Source organism: Podarcis cretensis (genome assembly GCF_951804945.1).
Source record: "Podarcis cretensis genome assembly, chromosome: 1".
In the NCBI taxonomy this organism is placed as follows: domain Eukaryota; kingdom Metazoa; phylum Chordata; class Lepidosauria; order Squamata; family Lacertidae; genus Podarcis; species Podarcis cretensis.
In genome coordinates this window covers 79827840-79850508 of record NC_137170.1, presented here as the reverse complement: position 1 = coordinate 79850508, position 22669 = coordinate 79827840, and the positions used below count along the sequence as shown (strand labels likewise).

Here is a 22669-nt window from a genome sequence, read left to right as displayed (position 1 = left end):
TTAAACTGTGGCATGAGAGGCAAAAACCAACAAGGGATAGTTTCCCCTTCTTTGCACATATTTCCATGCTGGGAAAATCTGCCTTTACCTGCTTATTTATTCCTGCATGCAGCTAAAGGTACAGAGTATAATAGCATAAGAAGAGCCTACTGGATCAGGCCAATGGCCGATCGAGTCCAGCATCCTGTTCTCAATGTGATCCACCAAACACCTATGGGAAACTCCCAAGAAGGACCCAAGCACTTTCTCCTGAGGTCTGCAACTGGTGTTCAGAAGCATTACTGCCTCTGGTTGTGAAAACAGAGCATAGGCATCTTGACTAGTAGCTCTTAATAGGCTTATCCTCCATGAATTTGCCTAAACCTCTTTTAAAGCCATCTTAATTGGTGGCCATCAGTGCCTCCTGGGGTAGTGAGTTCCATAGTTTCATGTGCTGCATGAAAAAGTACTTTCTCTTATCTGTCCTGAATTTTTCTGAATCTTCCAACATTCAGCCTCATTGGATGTGCATGAGTTCCAGTGTGATGAGAGAGGGAGAAAAACTTTTCTCTATTTAATTTTCCCATGCCATGCATCATTTTATGAACTTCTATCATGTAACGTCTTATTCGACTTTTCTCAGAAATAAAAAGTCCCCAGAGCAGGAAACGAGATGCCAAACCATGTCAGTATTCAAATATGGGCCAAAATGTTCTTAATGTTCTTAACTGGAACAACTGTGTATCATCTGAACAATTTCAGACCTATATACTTTGCCCTGAGGTCTTCTCAGAGCAATCACTCTGTAACTTACAGAGAAATTTGAATTTTCTGCTGCTTCTGAGGCTCTGCAGAGCAACAGAGCTAGTGTCCCATGCACAGCCTGGCCACTCAGTGGTGAAAAGGGTGGGAGGGAAGACAGATTGGACCCAATCCCTAGGTCAGCTCCAGGCCAGGATTGGTTCCTACATTAGCCAGCACCAGTTGTAGCAGCAACTTAGTTCTAGCAGATCTCAGGGCAACCCAGGCTCACCCTCGGACCATGCTATTTTGGGGCTTCTTCTTTGCAGGAATACTGCTAGTGCAATTTCCACCTGCCTTCCTGTTTGAAGACTGAAAGGAATGGGAGATCTGCACCAGTGGAAATGCAGCTGAGCTGGCAGAAGTGAGCAGAAGGATGCCTCTGCTCAATCCAAGCACCCCACAGTCAGTGTAAGGGAGTTTGGATTGCAGCTTTAATCTCTCTGAAGGTACTGAAAGATCTGTACTATTGGTTTGTTTTTTCCTTGTGAGGCTTTTAAAAAGCTGTTAGTGATATTAAACAAAACTGAAAGCCAGCAATATTTGTGCCATAAATAGAACAAGCAGGGGCTCGCTCCAAAGGGGGGGGGGAAATGATGATATTTTACTTTAAAACGCTAGTGGAGTGAAAGACCAATGGGAACACGACATAGGGTATGAAATAAACCCAACCCAATGGTCGAAACTGTGCACTAACCCACCCGTTAAACCCTTCTCAGGCAAGAGGAGGGAACTCACTTTGAAACTTATCTACAGATAGTACCTAACACCACTGGCAGAGGAACGGGGGGGCTGGGGGGAGCGCACTGCCCCCGGCACCATCGGGGAAGGGGGTACCATCACAGCTGCTCCCCGGACACACACCGCGCACCCCCCACCGTGCTGGGTACCACGCCCCCGCAAGCAGCACGCCATGCCCCCAGGACGCATGCCACACCCCCATGGGCAGCATACCACGCCCCCAGGAGCACCATGCCATGCCCTCACCTGGTCTCCGCCCCTCGTGCTGTAGCATGCCACTTCGCCACTGCCTAACACCACATAAGCTGGCAGTGATGCACCCAGGAACTTCACCTAGGTTCTGGAGAGGCTGCACCACCATGAGAACACACCTCCACATGTGGTGGGAATGCCCTAAAATTCAATCCTTTTGGGTATCAGTCTTACAAGAAATCTGCAAAACAACAAAACAGGTAATAGAAGCAACTCTAGTATAGCCATACTAAGCATTTCCCAAGGCAATAATGCACACTTACATGACAGAGAACTCATAAGTCACATGCTCTCAACAGCTAGGAGTGTCATAACCAGACACTGGAGGGAACTATCAGGAGTGTCCATGGACCACTGGTACCAAACTGTATGGAAAACCACCCTACTAGAAAAGCTAACAAACAATCACAAGGACAAACAAAGGAAGGTGCCTCCACCTTGGCGTGGCTCCTTTTTATTACATACACAGGCCAACAAGACAGTGACTGATCCTCCCCAACATCATATGAATCAATATGGCTAAATTAACCCAGCAACACCTCCACCTCACACACATCAACAAAACACACTGCAACCAATCAACTGCAACCCACCACACCCTGGGCTCCTGTGATCTCTTACTCTGCCAGCAAAAATAAGACACCTGTCCACGTGATGCTGACAAAAAAATGTGCCACTCTTATACTATGTAAAGAATGAAAGCTTAATGTCTCCCTCACCTACCTCGCTCTTTCCCCTTCCCCCCTCCACCTCTCTTTCCCCTTTCACAAAAAGTGTTTCAAATTGACTGTAATTTACTTGTATGAAGGATTCTTCAATTTGAAAACAGACACTGAATGTAATTTTGTTACTTTGGGAAATATAATAATAATAATACCGTATTTTTCGCCCTATAGGACGCACTTTTCCCCCTCCAAAAATGAAGGGGAAATGTGTGTGCGTCCTATGGGGCGAATGCAGGCTTTCGCTGAAGCCTGGAGAGCCCCAGCACCAGCCCCACAAGGTTGGGGGACAGCGGGGAGGCGGAACACTGTCATCCCGCTGTCTCCTGATGTGGTTTGGAGGCTGACAGCGGGGAGACGCGTGCTTCTCCCCGCCGCCAGCCCCGCAAGCTCCGGGGACAGCGGAGAGGCACAGCGCGTCTTCCCGCTGTCCCCGGACCTGGTCTGAAGGCGGGCGGCGGGGAGAAGAGCGCTTCTCCCCGCTGCCGGCCCCACAAGCGCCTTGGGGGGGGGATAAATTTTTTTTTATTTCCCCCCAAAAAAACTTGGTGCGTCCTATGGGCCGGTGCGTCCTATGGGGCGAAAAATACGGTAATAATAATAATCAAGTGGAGTGGATCTATATTCACTGTCCAGTGCTTGGGGCTGCTAATGTGAAGGTGGCACTTGTTCAACATAATGGGAAGAAAACTAAGGCTACAGTACTGTGCTCAACTTGTGCATATCTTTCAATAAATGCTTTCATGGATGATTTTTTAATTGTATTTTAACTGCAATTTGTCACATGTGTATAAAAAATCCTGTACTGTGAGACTGCACACCTAAGTACACTTAATATGCAAAATATCATATTGACCTCAGATTTACTTCCAAGTAAGCAAGTACTAGATTGGATTACACTAAATTTCACAATCTGGTGCTCTACAGATGTTTTGGTAACAACTTACAGAAGCCTCCGTAGTGATTTGGGGTGGAAATTTTTAGAGTGCTGAATTTTCCTGTGGAATTTTTCCCATTTCATACATTCATTAGTAACAATGGACAGACACAAATTGCAAATACAATATTAGGCAAGTTTGGCAGTTTCCACGTTTTTAACCTTGTCCTCTAAATAAAAGTAACTTAAACATGCTAGATTAGCTCACTTCCTGTGGTTTCTGATATCAGATTTTTTCTGATGCAAACTGAGAATTTTTCAGTGCAAAAGTTCCCTTTACATAATAGCCTAATTTGCACCATTTTTTTTTTCTTCTGGAAAGCCCACGTAACTGGGCCCCAGCTGACAGGGCCATCAGTCAGGGTGAAGAGAGTTGGGAGTCCAAAAACATCTGAAGGGAAGGCTGCATTAAACAACTGCAACAAATATGCAACTCAGCTTCCAGCCCTGCCTCTTGTTATTATCATCACATAAGATGGTGACTTCATACATAAGTGTAAGCAGCTAATTATGTAGCTAGTAATATGAGTACTATGGCTATGCAGACCTATGCCATTCAACAAGTCATTGTCTCTTTTTACTAAACAAATGTAAATTTGCCCTTGTTTTGTTAAACTAGGTTAAATGTACTACTCTAGAGTTCCTGGAATGCATTGCAATTTCTAGCAATAAGAGGAGGAAGAATGAGAAATGGATTTGATCCAGCCCTGATTATTGCAAGGGCAAATATTTGCCATGACTTATTGCAGGAGTATGGGGTGGAACTGGATTAGGTAATTCAGTTTGAGATAGAGACAAAGCTAAGACTATAACAATATCCCAACTGTAAACATACATTATGGTAAGTATAAAGTCCCACTAATTTCAGTGGAACATCCAACCAAAATTTTTTTGGAATGAATCTCAGTGGGGCTTGCACATGCAAAGTTTAAATGTCACCGAATAACAACACTTTTGCAGTGGTGTCTTTACCTGCCCCATGTCTGACCATGTACGACACCAGGTGTGGGATGGGTGGTTGTGGCTTGGGGAGCACAGCCCCTCCCGACCGAAATAGGACTCCTGCCAATTAGGCCCATGGAAAGCTCCCGACTTCTGTTATATTCTTTCTGCTGAGTCATTTATGAAAATAACTTCAAAACCTTCGAACAAGGAAGTGCAGATTCCTGATTCAACCTACCAAGTGGATCTGCCGGTGCTGTAGAGCCAGGATTCCTGGTGCGAGCGGTAGCCTCATTTGTCACCAGGTAGTTAAGAGTCCCAAACTCCCAACGAAGTGGCCTTGGAAGAGGTAAGCGTTGGCTTTGGTCAGGTGTTTGTTTACCTAAAAGCTATGGGGAAAGACCCAGGAAAACTTGGCAATGCTCTGGATGCAACGTGATTGGCCTCAGGGGAAAGCTCTCCTAGAGCTAGGGAAGGATTCCAAAACCCGCCTTCTGCCACGGATATCGATTTCAAAAAGAAACGCAAGCTCGTCTTCCTCCAAACTTTGGGAATCTGCTGGCTGGCAGCGGAAGGGGAGCAAACGGCGCTTCCTGCTCTCCCCCGCTGCTCTGTTGTACTTCTGCCCATACCTGGCATAGCGGGGGGCGGGGCGGAGCCCGGGGCTGGGGAGGCGGGGCTGGCCAATGGGAGGAGCGCGAGCCGGGCGCTCCGGGCCGGTGCGCTGAGGCGAGGCTGCAGGTTGCGGAGACCAAGCGAAGCGTCGCATTTCTTCTGCCAGGAGCTCAGCTGGGAGAAGTGCGGGCGCGCGCGCGCCGTGCCAGCCCAGGCTCCTAGTGCGTCCGTCGTGAGGGAAGGCAGGCGCGAGCGAGCGAGCCAGCAACTTGCTGCAACCCTCGCGGGGGGCCGCGGCGCTTTACGAAACCCGGAGCCAGAAGAGCGAAGCGGAATGCTGCACGACGACACCGAGGGGCCAGCTCGCCCACTGGAGGGGAGCGGGTGACCTTGCGCCGCGGGAGGCAGGAGCAGTTCTGCCAGCGCCGAGAGAAGGCGGAAAGAAGCCGCACAGCCGCCGCCGCCGCCGCCGCCGCCGGAGGGGCTGGACTCGGGAAAGAGGATTTGCTCGGCTGTTTCTGTCCCGGCTTAAGCGAGCGGAGACTCGGCCAGGTATGGGAGTGTGCGCGCCATGGACTCTCGGGTCGCTCTTTCTCCCTGCCTCCCACACGGACACCGTTTCCGTGTTGTCCCGTGCGATTTACCCGCCTTCTGCCTTTACTTTTGGAGCCCCAGAACCCCCCTTCTCTCCAGTCCCGTCTCTTCACACAATTATACCCCCCTCCGCCCGCTTCCCTCGCGGGAGCCGCAACAAATGCCTCTTTTCTCCCGCTGGGTCGCCGGGAACGTCTCGCTCTCCCTTGGTTTCCTTGGACCTTTGTATTGTGGGGCCCCTCCTGCCACGGGCAGCGTCTTCCACAAGTTGGGAATCACCCGCTGGGCGAATCACCCGGCACTTTTATTTCCCCCTGCTGGTCCCCTACTGGGGGAGGGTGGGGCCACCTTGCGATCTGCCTCCCGTTTCCATTCCTTGGGGAAAATCCACTCGCTCGCAGCCTTCGGCGGAGCGGCTTAGCCTGTTCAACCTGCTCGCGTCTCTTTGCTTCGGCCCCCGAGAGTCGCACATATTTGAGGACCGAGTCTCTGGCTCCGCCGTTTTCCTATTGGCTCCTGGGCTTTTCAGAAGATGCTCACCCTGCCGTAAAATCAGATTATATGGCCTTGCGGGCTTAATTCTTCTGGCGGCGCGGCGGGATGGGCTTCCCTCTCCCTATGTAAAGTTAGTTGATTTTTTTCCTACCCCCCCCAAACCGTGAGAAGATCTCATTGCGATGTTGAAATTGAAGCACGCATTGGCCATTGAAGCTTGAACCGCAAGCACCCACCAAATGCACCGCAATGTATTGTGATTTACAGTCAGCTGAGGCTCAGCTATGCATACGTGTTCCTTGTTGCGCTTGATTTATAAGCATGTGGCCTCTTCCTTGAACTCTGCTATTTGACCCACCCTACCCCTAAGGCTCAGAGCATGTATCAACAGCTATAAAAAAAGAAACCGGTCTGTGAATGCATGTGAGCTGTACCAGAAACCTCTTATCAGTAAACGTGCATAACAGTAGGCTAGAAGACTGCAATCCTCTGTACTTATTTGGAAGTACAGTGTTTAAGACTTTGGTGCAATATTTTCTCCTCCTTTCTTCTGAAAATGTAATTGTTTTCCCCCAACACAGTTCTCTATCTGCTCAAGAACATCTTGTATTAGAAACATTTTACTGTACCAAGCAACTATCAAAGTGATTGGTAGGAGGCGAGGATGAGTAGGCACAGGTGGCACCAACAGTGCAGCAGACTTCGTTTTAATTGCACTTGTTGTGTTTACACTCAGCCTGGCAACAGGTTTTCTGCTTTTCCGCGAGGCTCCATCTAAAGTTAAGGAGATGAAACAAACAGCCTTTTCATTATGTAACTTTATACACTTCCCTGCATTAATAAATCCCTTTGCAACCAATGCTGAACTGCCAGTTGCTTTGCATTTGCTTTGACTTTCAGACATAATAAACTGAGAGTAGAAGGAATGCATCTTGTAGAGCTTGGCTAATTGCGACACTTCAACAGAGACCAATTTGCATGTGCTTTCCTTTTCCTGATGCAGACATGCAGCAGCTTCACTAGTCAGTCCATGGAGTAGAATAAGCCCCTTTAGAAGTGATACCTATAAGCAGATTCTCTGGATAAGGTAAACATGTGTGAATCTGCCATAAACGGCTATGCCTGTTATGTAAATCTGGCTGCTCCCCTTGGGCTTGTCCTATGCTCAACCCCTTTCCCCAAGTGACTTCCTGTATTAGGTGGCATTGTTAGATCATGGGACTCTGGGTTGGAACCCTCTGGGGGTTTGTGCGGAGTTTTGTTACTGACTTGGGTTGTGACCTTAGGCAAATTACTCTTCTGTTGACAAAAGCAAGGTAGCGTACATCAAAAGGATTCATTTGATTTACTCATGCACCTTATTGGGTTCTAATTATAATCACCCAGAAGAAAGAGGCTTGGCGGTTGTTATGGAAGGTTTGGTCAGTGAAAGCCTCAGTGCAACATGCAGTAGACATTTTAATTAAAAAAAAGCATGAAGGAAGGAATTAAAATGATGCAAATACTATCCTGACCTTATGGAGATGAGTGAGTTCCAGGTGGGTAATGCACTGGAATGTATTCCAGAGCTCACCATATGTTGAGTTTTATGTGCACTGTTCAAACTCAAATGAGTACAGGATTCCTTGAGATAAGGAAATCATAGGTATAGAGTGGTGGCGCTGGCTGCATCAGGGGCAAAACTAGGCTTTATTTCACCCAGGTCAAAGACCCAGTTTCGCACCCCCATGCACACACATGCTGGAAGCCTCAGTGGTGCCTCCCTGGAGGCTTCACCTGGGGCAAAAAAAACCCCAGCTACCCCTCCCAGCTATGGCTCTGGGCTGCATCACTGTCTAATGTACTACAAAGGCTATAGCAAAACGTTCTCTCCAACTCCAGCTATCCAACAACACTGTTCAAGGATAGACAGTTGAAGTAAAAAGCCTAGAAGGCAATATGGGGCATATGCAATATTGAAAGGATAAACCATGGCTCCAACTTTAATATTTTCTAATGTATAAGCAGAATCTAATGAAAAGGAATACTATCTTTAAATAATTTGTTGTATACATTGTATGTAGATTACTCAAAGCTGTAAGAAATTGCTGAATGAAAAGGTATTAAAATATATTCTGATTTGATAGTACGAACACTTAAACAGGGAATGCCTTACATTTTTTGTCCTCCTTGTCTAAAGGAACAGTACAGTGGTACCTTGGTTTGCAACCGTTTTGGATAACAATCGTTTTGGATTACAACCATGTCAAACTCAGAAGTGTGTGTCCCTTTTTTTGGATTACAATCTTTTTTCTTTTTTTTAATTACAACCCATTTTTTGGAGGCCCCATTGGCAAAAGCACGCCTTGGGTTACAGCCTATTTTAGTTTACAACCGTACCTCTGGAACGGATTATGGTTGTAAACCAAGGTACCACTGTAATTCTATTTTTTATTACAACAGTATGATAGCTATAATAGATATGGAGTTTATCTTTAACAGGTTATAGCAAAATGCTACACTGTATCTATGTGGCCTTTTTCATATGCTTCAGTCATGCTCAAGGAACAGGAAATTATGTCTAGACCAAGCCACAGCATGTATCAAAATGCTTTTATAAAAAAAGTTTTGAAAAATACATTGAATTTTGCATAACTCACTGTCACCATCTAGTGTCACATTTGTATATTGCACTTTACAACAGATTTAAAACGTTTTATTTGCAGCTGTGTAGCTGAGTCCTTAGTGTTACTACCCCTCTACATGAGATTGGATTAGTGCGTGAGAAGAATTCTGATAGGGATTCACAAAAGGGAGCAACATGCGTTGGTGAAGTCTTTTCAGTGACCACTGTGGGATGGATGTATTTACCTTGGCATGTTTAATGGAAGTCCTTATGGAATAAGACAGTAATCTGTTGTATCTGATAGACTGCCAGTAGGTCCAAGTCTATTTACTAATGGCAAAAAGCTACTCCAAGTTCACATAGATTTGCTTAATGTTGCTGATATGTATCTCTGAAGTGTTGTGGGATTTAATTGCCATCACAGCACATTCCTAACCATGAAGCAAGGCCTATTGAATGCAGGGGATTTAATCTCTGGTAAATAGGGTTACGATTACTGAGCCTTGCCTTCTGATGCTTCCCCCCCCCCCCGATGTTCAAAGTATCTGTTAGATAATCATGTTAAATGTAGTTTACTCAGAAGTAATTGAGGAAAGTAATTGTAGGATTCAGTCTTAATTACCGTTGAAACTACCACTTGACATGTGTTGCTAGAAAAATTAAGTTCCTTTAGAATGCTGTTAAAACTATTTGGCAATGTTACATAGGTTTCATTATGTATATGTGCCTTCTTGACATTTGTAGGATTTACCGTATTTTTTGCTCTATAAGACTCACTTTTTCCCTCCTAAAAAGTAAGGGGAAATGTGTGTGCGTCTTATGGAGCGAATGCAGGCTGTGCAGCTATCCCAGAAGCCAGAACAGCAAGAGGGATCGCTGCTTTCTCTGAGCAGCGATCCCTCTTGTTGTTCTGGCTTCTGAGATTCAGAATATTTTTTTTCTTGTTTTCCTCCTCCAAAAACTAGGTTCGTCTTACGGTCTGGTGCATCTTATAGAGCAAAAAATACGGTAAGTGCAGTTGAGCATTTAAGATGAGTGGCGCTCTGTGGGACTAGGCATGCTTAACATGCAAAGTATGTCTCATAATGAAAGTCCATAACAAAGCTATTACAGGACAGAGGTGAGAAAGCTTCTTTATTTACCATCTGCATACAAGGCAGAGTTGAGAATGCATCCTCAGTTAGCATGCACATACTGTTCATATTGAACCATTTGCTCAGAATTGTATTGACTTAACAATACCATTTTAAATTGGCTACTGTCTGATTGCAGAATATAGCAAAGTGAAAGATGAAGCTCCAGGATGTTGCCCTAGAATCTGTAACTGTTAGAATTCTCATTTATTTTGCTAAAAATATGAAGATATCCTTTGATGATTAATGAATATGGTGTAAATAGGCAAGCTCTCTTTGATTGCATATGCTTTCAGTACAATTTGTCATCATCAAGATTTGTGTGCCCACTACATCTGTAGTCCAAAAACTGTAGTTTTGACTAGCAGTTACTAATTACAACATTTGGGATATGTAGAGGTGTGGGAGAGAAGCATGTGTGTGTACTTGGTTTGTGCACTGAGGAATATAAGTTATGTAAAAGCTTGTGTGTGAAAAGATTAAAGATACTTGAACTAACTAGCAAGTTGTAGGTGGAGTCTTGGTTGGGAAACATGGCTGTCAATGTTTTGCTGCAGAATGTACATGCTAAGGTCATCATTTGACAGACAGTGTTGTTCATTTCATTCCATGAATGCAGATTAGATTTGGGCTAAATCATTAAAAAGAAGCACTAATCTCTATTACACTAAATTTTAAATTGGGTAGGATGCTATTAAAATATGTCAACTGGTGGGTTGTGATCAGTCACTGGGTCACTCATGAGTGGCCCTGTGTGGTCTGCATGTGGTTCTCACAAAAACAGGAGAGAAAAACTGACTCTTTATAGAACAGCCCCTGGTGAAAGAGGGAATCCTTTCCAAAACATGTTAGACACCATGAAAGTTGCTTTTCTCAGGAAGTGTCAATCTGCCACCACTTTTGTTAGCTGCTGATTTGTTATGAATGACACACGGGCCCAAAGGAAAAGGAGCTTATATATGCTAGGGGAAAAGAAAAGAAAAGCTAAAGTGAGTATTGATGCAGAAGTCATTGACTAGGCTGCTTCAAATGAAAGTCAAAATGGGAGACATAAACTTAAAAAAATATGAAATAAATGTGGGTGTCATGTTGAAGGTAGTCCTTGCATCTCAAAAGATTGCTGTTAAATATATCGGATTAGAACAATTGATTTCTTTGCTTATCTGGATGTTATACGTGTTTGGCTCTTGTGAGTTTTCTCTTATGCTTCAGTGAGAAATAGGAGAAGGGAGATAAGGATTTCACTTCAATGAAATATGTGGGAGTAGCTTGGGTATGCTGCCAAATCACAATATGTTAATTATGATCTTCAGGTTGTAGCTGACTGTTTAATTCCTGATATACCAAAAAGTAGAGGTTTGTTTCCTTTCCCCATGGAACAAAACCAGCATGCCTTGCTCCTGATATGGAAGTGATCTAATCAAGAGCACAAATTGCCACTGGTGATTAAGGATGGTAATTCAACTTCGTTTTACTCAAGAGTGGACCCATTGAAATTAATAAACATGACAGAGCTAACTATCATAATTTCAGAGGGTAAGATTTCGTTGACTACCACCCTCAAAATATTGGGTCTGGGGACTGGAGCCTATGTTGCTAGAGAGCAATGAACCTCTTTCATTGCTAGTGTTCAGTCCTCAAAGTTATGAAGTACTAGAAAATAAGAATGGTTGTGGATTTATGCAGAAGAGCTTTTCTTTCAGTATGAAGTAATGGCAACCAGGTGACACTCTGTACAGCAGGGATGGGGACCAAGTGGTCCCCTACATGCTGTTGGACTCTGGCTGTTGACTATACCAGCCAGCACTGTGATGGCTGGAGCTGATGGAACTTGTAGTCCAAAATGTCTGAAGGGAACCTGGTGTGCGAAGTAGTACCTTCGTCTCTCTGTGAATAGTTTGTTGCAGTGATGTGATTTGGTTAAAAGATCAGTACTGGAGAGCCATTATTGTGTGAGGGTATATCTATGCTAAACGCCTGTCTGAGGAATATATTTTTGTTTCAAGAGGCTATTGAGAACCGAAATCCCTGGCTTCCCACCCTTCCCCTATAATGGATAAATATTTCTCCCCTCTAAGAGAAAAGAAATTGCTTCCTTCAGTTCCATGTTGCCATTTTCTCTGAGCTTATAACATAATGTTTGAAAATATCAAGGTAGCACTCCACCATCTGGATATAATACTGACAGCAGCTGTGTTTGTAGCTAGATGAGGCAGATGTGCAAAGTGTAGAAGGGGAAGCTGAGGCAGAGAAAGGAGCATTGTCTTAACTGAGAATACTTGTAAATGATTGCATTCCACTATGTTGATTACGACCCTTTTCTGGGACTTTTCTTGTCTGTTTGACTCTTGGACATGGGTTGTCCATTTGTCAATTAATATTAAGTCACAGAGTTGTGTGATTCATATCTCAAATATGTATTTAGAGTCTTCCAATACCTTGCAATAATAAGCCACATAGCAGTCATCAGGTGAGTAATGAGATTGAGATCTTAGTGGGAAAGTTGTTGAACACTTTCTGAATAATACGATAAAGTGCTATTTTAGGATCCAAAGTGGTTTTGCTGCACTATCAGGTATTTGGGATGCTGTGAATCAATGCAGTGACTTTTTAATGTAAAGATAGTTGTTATAGGTTTGTGCATAGATGACGTTATGTAGGTATCTTAGAACTGGGAATGTGAGGGGTTGGTTCATTGTCTGATTACTAGACTGCTGAAGTGGTCACTAAATCTCTTTAGGATTTTAATATTTGTGAAGATGGGCACTACCATGTCAGTTTTATCTGCACAGTCCTTCGAGTCTCTGGCCATCATATGATTATTTTTTTCTCACCATGTTGTATTGCAAGCTGAGCTGATATTTGTCTGCTGATGAAGTCCAGATTGGTTTTTGACACCTGGTGTCAGTTGCTGACCCCCCCCACTCCAACAGATTGTGATTGGGTGTTAAAAGCCAATTCAACACATCAGCCAATATAGATAGAACTATGCTTATGGCTGTATAGCTGGACACCATTAAAACAAGCTGTGTAGCATTTGATCTGCACATAGGCTTCTACCTCCACTCAGTTGAATTGCAACATAATGTCAGTTGAGCATTAAGCCCTAATGCGACAGGTAGACACTGACCAGAACCAGTTTGTTTATTTCTGGGGGAAATGCAAGCCAAGTCCTAGGAGATGGGAGACGTGCTATGCATTATGCTTGAAACATCTTTCCCTGTTGCTGTTGCATAAGTATGAAGAGCACAGGTAAAAAAAATGTATCTGATAACGGCAGCATTGACATGATTACTCGCAGCTATTCTGTGATACCTTTCCTCTCTGTTCAATTTAAAAAGACCACCTGCTGAGAAGCAATGATTTGTACTTTGGCAGCTGAACACAAGCTGCTTAGCTTGTGAAGGGTGAGATAACGCTGTGAGTTTTTCTGAAAGATAACAGTGAATTGCTTAACTGCAGGCATGGCTCAGTTTGAGCGGGGGGGGGGGCATTATGAATGTTTTCTGATTAGGATTTATGATCCCTCCCCCCCGATTAATTAATAACATACACTGCTCCCAAAAGTGGGCACTTGCAAAACACACCAGTATCCTGACCAAATATTTCAGCCTTGAATGAATGATTGGCTACATGTTCAGTCCTCTGAAAAGGTTGGTTTTTACGGATTTTAAAACTTCTTGTTGTAAATGAATATTAATGAAAGTGTTTGCACACCATTACTGGAAAAAATGTAGCAAAAACCTTCAAGCATACATGAAACTTGGATTTGTTAAGAAACATTCTCTCTCTATGATTCTTAAAGAGTTCCTGAAGGCTTGTTGAATACACATACAGTGGTGCCCCGCAAGACGAACGCCTCGCAAGACGGAAAACCCGCTAGACGAAAGGGTTTTCCATTTTGGAGGCGCTTCGCTAAACGAATTTCTCTATGGGGTTGCTTCGCAAGACGAAAAAATCTTGCGAGTTCCCGCGGGTTTTTTTCGCTTTCCCCCCCCTTTGCTAAGCCGCTAAGCCGCTTATCAGCTGTTCCGCTGATAAGCCGCCTCTCAGCTGATCGCTGAAAGCCGCTAGACCGCTAATAGCGCTAATCTGCTAAGCCGTCAATGGGCTTGCTTCGCAAGACGAAAAAACCGCTAGACGAAGAGAATCGCGGAACGGATTAATTTCGTCTTGCGAGGCACCACTGTATGTGAAATTTGTGTTCCTACAAAACAAAACCCTACATTTATTTTCTCATGTGGGAATATGGTAACTATTAAAAGTGATAGATTAAACAAAAACCCCACACCCCAAAACTAATGTCTAACTACACTGTCACCTTGAAAGCTTGACTCTGTGCACATTTACCTCAGAGGTACCACAGAGCTCAGTGGCACATGCTCTTAAGCAGGGGTCCGCAAGAGCTACAACCACTGCTGGAGGCAGATGCATAAGAGGAGGGTGAAAGACACACTGTCATCTGCTTCCCTCACTTCTGCCCTGGATGCTTACTACATCTCAAGTAGTCTTGCATAAACATCAAGCCTTAGTGAGTGGCTGAAGCTGTTATGCTTATCCTTCTAACATGGAGAAGGTGCCTTATTGGTACCTTGTAGGCATGCCAAGGGACGCGGGTGGCGCTGTGGTCTAAACCACTGAGCCTAGGGCTTGCCGATCAGAAGGTCGGCGGTTCAAATCCCCGCGACGGGGTGAGCTCCTGTTGCTCTGTCCCAGCTCCTGCCAACCTAGCAGTTTGAAAGCACATGAAAGTTCAAGTAGATAAATAGGTACTGCTCTGGCAGGAAGGTAAACGGCATTTCCGTGCGCTGCTCTGGTTCGCCAGAAGTGGCTTAGTCATACTGGTCACATGACCCAGAAGCTGTATGCCGGCTCCCTCGGCCAATAAAGCGAGATGAGCTCCGCAACCCCAGAGTCAGTCACGACTGGACCTAATGGTCAGGGGTCCCTTTACCCTTTACTTTTACCTAGCCATGCCATCACCCTGCTAGTCTGGCATAAAAAGTCTGGGTCTCTCCCTCGTCCTATTTCTTTATTGACCTGTGTGAGAAGTCTGATTTGACATGTGGCCTTTTCATCCTTTGCTATTAATTACTAATTGATTATAGCTAGTTCTTCCTTAGGGTGGAATTATCATATTTGATTTTGTATCTTGTTTGCTGTAGCAGGGGCGCATGTGTGCATTGCTGGCTAAAATGTGGGTTGTTAGAACAAAGTTTCTTTGTTGTCCTGGGGAGCGCAAAACAGTGTGTGGGTCACAGCATTGTTAGAGGTCAATTCAGACAATATATATATTGGCAGTGTTTTAAAATTCTGTTTGATAATGTTTAAATTTCCCTCTAATAAGTTACCCAATTTCACTTTTGAAAACAATAACTGTATGTACACCTTTTTCCAGCAAGGAATTCTGTAGTGCAGCCAATCCCTCCAGGGCCTTCAAATCTGGTTTAATAGTAACAATGAGTCAAATATTCAGAACCGTTTTTTTGGCAAATGGTGGGGAGAATGCTGAATGGGGTATTTTATTTACGTATCTTGCTTTTTCTGGTTGCAAATTACTATTTAACAACTTGAGTACCTGTTAGATTTCAGAAGCAATTTATTGTAGTTGCAGCATTATTCCCTGGTCAGCTGTGGCTTTCAGGGTCCCCAAACAGCTGCTATCTTTAACCTGGCAGGAAATAGCCAGTCATTTATTTGCCTGATTCTTAAATGGCAAGAACATTGTGATTCCTAGAATTGCTGCAAAGATTAGTTATATGGAGCAACACAAAACTACTTTCTTGACTCATTACTTTATCAGAATGATTCATGATAAAGATGTGCCATTTCCACTAGATTACATTATTTTCCCTCCCCTGTCCTTATGCTTGTTTGTTGAAAGTGGAAAAAGTAAATAAATAAAAAGATACATTGCTAGTGCTGCTCACTGTTCAAATGCTTGCCAAATTTTTACATGTTTGGGAATCAGAACCATGCCTGTGTTTTTGATCAGTTCCAAAAAAAGACAGAAGAAGTGTACAGCAGCTTCTGTTTTTTGGGTACTGTATTTGGCTTGAATTCAGTAAAGATAAAATTTAAAGACTGCACCATGTTTAGAGTAGAGCACAACATAGTTTGAGAGATGAGTTTCTGCAGCTTGTAAGCTTCCAGTACAGTATTTGATGAAAACTTTTATCATGGGGTGAAGTGGGGAGAGAACAAAGTGCAGATTCAAACCCAAAATGGGTTTGCTTGTGTGCCTGTAATTGTATTCACTGGTTTGCCATGCAGGGTCTGTTTCAACTGGAGGATATTTCTAACCTTTCTTTTTCTCATCTTGGAATTGATGGATACCTCCTTATTTTAAAGGATTTGTCTTGTTTATAGAGTTTTGAAATCCCTTATTCCAGAGTGCTGTTACCTATTTAACTAACTTTACACAATTGCAGAACAATAAATCTGCTCAGGATCACACAATCCGCTCTCTGAGTTGAAAATGGTGGCATATCTCTTAGGTTCCAGGTAGTGTACTTCAAAAGGCAAGATCGTATCTCCTTTTAATGTTCTGAATTGTAACTCACACTCTGGACTAGCAGTATTTTTTAAAAAAACATATTCTATGTTTGTACAATATGTGTCTCTTACTATTAAAGATGGTGGTGGTGGTGATAATAATAAACAGTTCCAGCTGAGACAGGCTAAACGGACAATAGCAGGAGTAACAACAACTTTCATGTGGTATTTGAGCAATATTGTCATGAACACCATTCCACCCACCCTGTGATGCAAGCCAGGCTGGAAGTGCTTTGTGAATTTATTCACAAGTAAGTTTTCTACTGTAATGAAAGTGGAGGCAAAGAGTGTCTGCTTATGGCCTTCTTTGCACAACTCTCTCTTAAGCTACCTGGTTTGCTGCCACCACACTCCCCTTTAGTACCCTCTGCACCCAGATGGAAGTGATTTCTTGCAGTCCAAAGCATGTATGTTTAAAATGACAGCTGTGCTTCCTGGGCAAATTCTTCTCAACTTATTGGGAAAGCAGGGCTAGCTCCCATCCCAGAGATCAGAGCAGCCTGCTCCCCACAACCCCTGGTCAGGCCACACTCATTCACACCACTAGTATGCGTCCAGTGTGTAGGCATGTGGGAGATTGCCAGTTCTATGGATTATTGCATTAACACAGCCAAGAACCCCACAGCCAATTTATATAAAATTTATTTAAAAAATAAACAAGGAAGAAGATGGCAATAGGCACAAAGCAGAGTGTTGTTTCAAGGTGAAAAAACCAAAAAGAACCATCTAGCTATTCTTTCCTTCTCTAATTAAAACAGACTTCTGGTCTCCTCATAAGTAAAACAGCACAGATGGTTAGTTGCAGGTTTTCTGATGGTGAGGGACAAAGACTGTATGGGCACAGTACATTTTAAAATGTTCTGTATCCCAGTTAGCCTTGAGTGACCACTGGTGGTTTCCAGCTGATTACCACTGGGTTTTCCCTGCCTCTCTGCTAGGCATTCTAATCTGTAACCCATGGATTTGGAAAAAGACAAGCCTTTCTTGCTAAGACATGGAGGACAGAGATCAGGACCTTTTTGTCACAGCCATTCCTCTGTGCACCATAGCAATAAGTTAAGGATAACCTCTGGACTCAAGGGGTAGTCACCTGAGAGGAAGAAAACAACTGGTCACCGCAAATCGGCACAATCCTGTTCCTCCCATTTACCTGTCCTTTTAAGCCTTGCATGTGATCCCAAGACTGCTCCACCTGCTTGCCTAGCCAATCTGGTGGGTAAGCAAATCCACTCAACCCCAGAGTTTAAATTAACAAAGTTTATTTAAAAGCAATAAAAGAGAGCAATAAAAGAGGCTAATGAAAGAACATACAGAATTCTAAATTGTATACTTACGTTGACTTACATAAGATCAGCATCAGGCTTACCAAGTGCAAGGGCCTCTCCCTAGAGATCCATAAGAGATGACATAACACAGTAAATAGCCCTCCCCACCAGGGTGACTAGATAGGGGAATGATTGGCAGATCAATGGAATTCTACCAGTCAGGAGCCATCCAGGCTGGGCAGGGTCTGCTTCTGGTTCACTGAGTGTCTTGGGGTGATTCAGAATGTTTATTACAAACTAGGAAAAGGAGATGAAAGAAGAACTGGGATGTCAGTTCCCATCTACCAGGGGCTCAGCAGATTCAGAACCCACAACCTTGTCTTGTAGATTCAGTTGAAATAAATAGGGAGGAAATAAACCTGAATAAACTGAAAGAAATAAACTCAAGAGGTTTAGCAATTCTCCACAAATTCTCATTTACTATACCTGAGATCTTGTAGTCCCTGGATATTTGTTATCTATCGGTAGCATCCCTCTGTCTTAGTCAGACAACTTTCTCCAAGGTTTCGGAAATAAAAGAGGGTGATGATATGCAAGATATTGTGGAACCGCTTCCCCAAGTGGAGGAGCTATGACACTGATTGAGTGGTTGTGATGGTTTGTCATCTTTATCTATTGAGAGGAGAATGATTCTCCAACTGAAAGCATTTGTCCTCATACAGTTAACTGTGATCTGGCTTCAAACACACTTGCGCCATGGTGGGATTGCTAAAATAGCTACGGAGAGCTCCAGCTAAGACAGTTTCCTACCACCAAGTATAAAATGGTGCTCTCCCATTGATGCAAGGGCACACAATGTTGCAGTGTCAAACCCCAGGAAGAGCATGATATGAAAACTGAGAGCTGCTTCTTCTCTCAACCCTTTTTGAAGATAATTTCTGATCAGAATCAGAAGTAGACCTCTCTTATGGGTGAGCACTAGTCATGAGCTTTCTTTATACCATCTATGGTTTTTGGGCATTAAGTATGTGTGGTCAAGTCAAATGTAGAGTTGCTGCTTCTCTATCTTTCCTTCTCTGCAGGCAGGATACTCTGATCTAACCTGTGACTTGCAGATTTAATACATTTAGAAATACAGATGTTTAGTCAGACACAGCTCAGGGGCATTTTTTATTTTATTTTATTTTTTGTCCATAGGATTTGTTGTAGACACTGGCTGGGCCATATAATGAATTCTTGAAAGGCTCAAAAAGCAGAAGGTAATTGAAACTGGACTGCAACTCCCATGGGCTTTGGCCATTCTAGCTTGGGCTGAAAGGAGTTGGGAGTCCCAACAACATTTGGAAGCCTCCATGTTTGCAGGGTGATCCTAACTATGAATTTTTTGAAACGGAAAGAATTGCAAAGAAAGGAGGGGAGGTTTGAAGTCACAGGCACTAACTAGCTCATCCTCATTTTGCAATTGGCTTCTGCTGCAAATTGGTCTCCTGAGCTTGATCCTGGAGAGAACATTGTACACATGAACCAAATGTGGTCCATAGCAGCCACTGCTTAGTGGCTTCTATATAAAGGTTTGTGAAAGTCTTTAAATAGTTTCTAGCATGTCACTGATCACAGAAGAGAACAGACCCGTGAGTCACTATTCCTGGTAGTGTACATTCAGGATTTTGGCATACAGCCTTTCATTACCAACTCTGTGTTCTCATTCTGGTAGTTGTTTATCCTATCAATATCACCTGGAATAGCCCAAGTGCATTTTATCACTGGATCATACTTTTACCTTTGAATCCTTGTTTTCTCATTGTCTCTGCTGATTTATTTTACCAAAACAATACTACTCTGTCTCAGTATGATTCTTCCAAATACATTTATCATAAGATCCCCAGGAGTAATAAATATGGCACAAGTATTAGCTATGTTTTCATAAATGCCCTTTCTCTTCTTCCTGCCATCATTTCCCACTATGTGGGGAGCCCAAGCAGAGGTGTTGAAGAGTTGGTGGGTTGTCATGGGAAGAATACCTATCTGTGGATGTAACTAGCTTCCTGGATCAGGCCAACAAATGTTAGTGAAAGTCAGTAGATAATTATTATGACAGCTCACTTGTCATTTTCATTTGATGTGTATTATGCCTGGTAGCTTAATTTACCCTGATTTCATGGGTTCTTTCTGAGGTATTTTCACAAATTGGGCTTAAGCTAAATGTGTGTTCTTTGTGTTAAGGAATTTAAAACATGCCTAATTTTAGGAAAACTTTGCACCATCTTATAACAGTAAACTAGGCAGAATCCTAGGTAAAGGTAAAGGGACCCCTGATCATTAGGCCCAGTTGCGGATGACTGGGGTTGCGGCGCTCATCTCACTTTATTGGCCGAGGGAGTCGGCGTACAGCTTCCGGGTCATGTGACCAGCATGACTAAGCCGCTTCTGGCGAACCAGAGCAGCTCACGGAAACACCGTTTAAAATGGGAGCTAAAGTTACTTAAAGTGTATAGTAGAATTTTAGCTAAGGTGATGGAAGTCTGCCTGTTTTGCACTGAGAAAATTGGTTTGTTAATTATATATACCACTCCTTTTCCTAATGTGGAAATAAGTATTTAATATTTAGGCCTAAGCAACTGTCAGAATCATTACAGAGAGACATTATGTCATTTTCTAAAATGTGGCTACCTCTGTTCCTTTTATAATTGAAGTTGTGCGACATTATGCTTCAGTATGCCTATACATTCTTGTAATAAGAGCTGTGGTTCAGCCACAACATATCCAACTAGTTCAAGAGGACAGGGCTCCTACACCTTTGATGTAGAAGAGAAGATTTCAGCAGGCAGAACTTGTCATGTAAGATATACCTGCTTAAATTTGCTCTTTTGCACAACTATTAAAGGTGCAGGAGCCCTGTTTTTTTCTTCAAGGGGATGCGGAATGGCTACTTGTTATATTACCTGAATTGAAAGAAAGTTACCCCTGCTTTTAAAGTAAAAACCCATACAGTATAGGGAACCAATGCAGTACAACAACTTCATTGGCTTTGAACTTTCCCAGAATCTGCTGCTGAAGCCCTATTTGTGTTCACAGAAACAGCCATTGTTACACGAGAGAATGGCCAGGTAGAATTAACCTTCCGCTTGAGTAACCAGATAAACTGGAGAGAACATGATCTGAATGAATGGACACTTTGTGCCTGAAAAGGAGTCATGCTGGCTTTCCAGCATATGAGCAAGATGATAATATACACATATAGGGTGTACGGAAACATTTTTGCAGCCTGCTTTCTGGCCTTATACATATGTATACAACATCACTGCAACAAAAAATGTAGATGGTTTCTCAAATAATTAACACAGACTTGTTAATCAACTATCTTACCTTTTGTCTATTAATCCTCTGTCATCTAATATAGTCTCAACAAATTTGGACTATGGAACCTGTCCACCCAGCCACTGCTGTTTCTAATTGAATCAAATGCAACATTACAGAATCTGCATGTGCTGTCTGAGCTTTAAAAGACAAGTACAGCTTTAAAACCGGAAGTTTGTGTGTATATATGAGAGATTGCATATACAAGTACATGCACATTTAATCAGTTTCTTGGATTATGTTGCTGGGTAAAGTTACAGTAGGGGTTTAAAAGGCAGTGTTTATTTGGATCTCCTACACAGAAAGAAACATTCTGTATAGTGTAACTACTCACTGTAGCATTTTCAGCTTTATTTTGTTCATTACAAGCTGTAGCTTCTCCTGCTTTGAAAGTACAGTAAGAAGGAAGTTTGGAATGAACTGGTGTCGTGGAAAATAAAGTTTTGTGCACGAGCCACTCTCTGAATAAATTCTGTGATAGTTTTCAAGCACCTCTGTAACTCAGCAAATGCAACTCAAATAGTCCTGCATTCTTATTCTATTTGCTCCTGCCTTTCCTGTGTCTTCTGTGGTCATATTAGATGGTGAGATCCTTGAGACAGGGACCTACACTTCTGAAGTGTAAAAATAATCACAACAGTAGCAGTTTCACAACTGTAGACCTTTGTTTCTTCTAAGTAGAAAGGACTGCTGTCTTTCTATTTATTTTATTTTTATTGATTTATTAAATGTATATAACGCCCTTCATCCATAGATCTCAGGGCAGTTCACAGCATACATTGAACAGCTCAAAATCAGTTGCTCTTGGAGTGACAGATTTTCCTCAAGTTTGGAGCAACCCTGACTGCTAACATGCTTCTTGGAGCACCCTTTCTCTTTCCCCACAGCAGCCAAGCTTATATTCTGTTTGCTCTGTGTGAGCGCATATAGGAAGAATTCTTTTGCTTATATTATATTATTCATTCAGAGAATGCAGTAAAACTGACAAATGCATAAGGGGTGATAATAATTCAAGTATTTATGCCACAAAGTTATCTATGTGTATATTAACAGTGCAGAACAGTCCAACTCTCCACAACAAATAATGGAATTGAAGTAAACATTGAAGTTGAAACTAGATTCTCACTTCTGTGCTTATCCCTTTTGGAGCAGCATACTGTAGCTGGTTTTTTACCCTGTGTGCTTGCAAATACAGTATAGGAGGGTTTTGCACAGAGATTTTGAAGGGGTTGCAATTTTGGTGTGACTGTTGCTCAATCTTGATGACAGAAATGACTGAGAATGCCAGTTTCATTTATAATAATGATCCTAGCAAATGCATTTTTTAAAAAATGTAATCATAGCAATTCTGGGCCAAGATAGTGGATTTCTGAGTTTGTGAGGCTGTTGACCCTGAAAGTCAATTTAGCAGCTAATCTTCTGCTGCATGAAAATTACAGGTTTCTCCCAATCTTTTCCAAGATGAACATTTGAAATAATCAAGCCAATACCCTTTCAGTGTGGCTATATAATTGCTATTTATATTGTAAGAAACGACATAAAGATTAAAAAAGGTGCTCTTCTTCTGCTGACCACAATTTGAGGCAGCAGTTTTCTAGCATATTTTGATCCTTCATGGGGTGATACAGCAAAATTAAGATTTAAGAGAAATTAAACAGTAAAAATTGCAAAATAAA

At 42.8% G+C, this 22669-nt stretch overlaps 1 protein-coding gene across 14 annotated transcripts in view; it reads left to right on the top strand.

Moving 5' to 3' along the window:
• The window catches only part of RASSF7 (Ras association domain family member 7), a 93217-nt gene that overhangs the window by 36488 nt on the left and 34060 nt on the right, over positions 1-22669 (top strand). For 3 of the 14 annotated variants that reach the window (XM_079971012.1, XM_079971010.1, XM_079971005.1), the window contains one exon: positions 1050-1229. The exons of 10 other annotated variants lie outside the window; for them this stretch is intronic. The gene's annotated coding sequence lies outside the window, so the exon portion shown is untranslated. Of the gene's footprint in view, positions 1-1049; positions 1230-5179; positions 5542-22669 lie in introns of those variants that run through there. One more of the 14 variants, XM_079971013.1, reaches the window with a different exon arrangement.